Source organism: Mandrillus leucophaeus, unplaced genomic scaffold (genome assembly GCF_000951045.1).
Source record: "Mandrillus leucophaeus isolate KB7577 unplaced genomic scaffold, Mleu.le_1.0 Scaffold423, whole genome shotgun sequence".
Taxonomy (NCBI): Eukaryota; Metazoa; Chordata; class Mammalia; order Primates; family Cercopithecidae; genus Mandrillus; species Mandrillus leucophaeus.
The window spans coordinates 531,076-531,753 of NW_012104510.1; the positions used below are offsets into that span (position 1 = coordinate 531,076).

Below are 678 nucleotides of genomic sequence, written 5' to 3' on the forward strand. Positions count from 1 at the left end.
CTTGAACCTGGGAGGCAGAGGTTGCAGTGAGCCAAGATCGTGCCGCTGTACTCCAGCCTGGGTGACAGAGCAAGACTCTATCTTGAAAAAAAAAAAAAAATTAGCCAGCTGTGGTGTCACGAGCATGTAATCCCAGCTACATGGGAGGGTGAGGCGAGAGAATCGCTTTAACTCAGGAGGAGGAGGTTGCAGTGAGCCGAGATCGCACCACTGCACTCCAGCCTGGGTGACAGAAGGAGACTCTGTTTCAAAATAATAATAATAATAAAAAGGCCGGGCGCGGTGGCTCACGCCTGTAATTCCAGCACTTTGGGAGGCCGAGGCGGGTGGATCACGAGGTCCGGAGATGGAGACCATCCTGGCTAACACAGTGGAACCCCGTCTCTACTAAAAAATACAAAAAAAATTAGCTGGGCGTGTTGGCAGGTGCTGTGGTCCCAGCCTCCGGAGGCTGAGGCAGGAGAATCGCACGAACCCGGGAGGCAGAGCTTGCAGTGAGCCGAGATTGCGCCACTGCACTCCAGCCTGGGCAACAGAGCGAGACTCCATCTCAAAAAAATAAATAAAAATAAAAATTAATAATTAATAGGAAAGAAATAAATAAAATTTAAAAATAAAAAATAACACAGGCCGGGCGCGGTGGCTCACGCCTGTAATCCCAGCACTTTGGGAGGCCGA

The 678-nt window shown here is 50.1% G+C and overlaps 1 protein-coding gene across 1 annotated transcript in view; it reads right to left on the reverse strand.

The window, feature by feature from the left end:
• Positions 1-678, reverse strand: part of PRSS57 (protease, serine, 57) — a 12,944-nt gene that overhangs the window by 2,476 nt on the left and 9,790 nt on the right. The gene's annotated exons all lie outside the window — the stretch shown is intronic.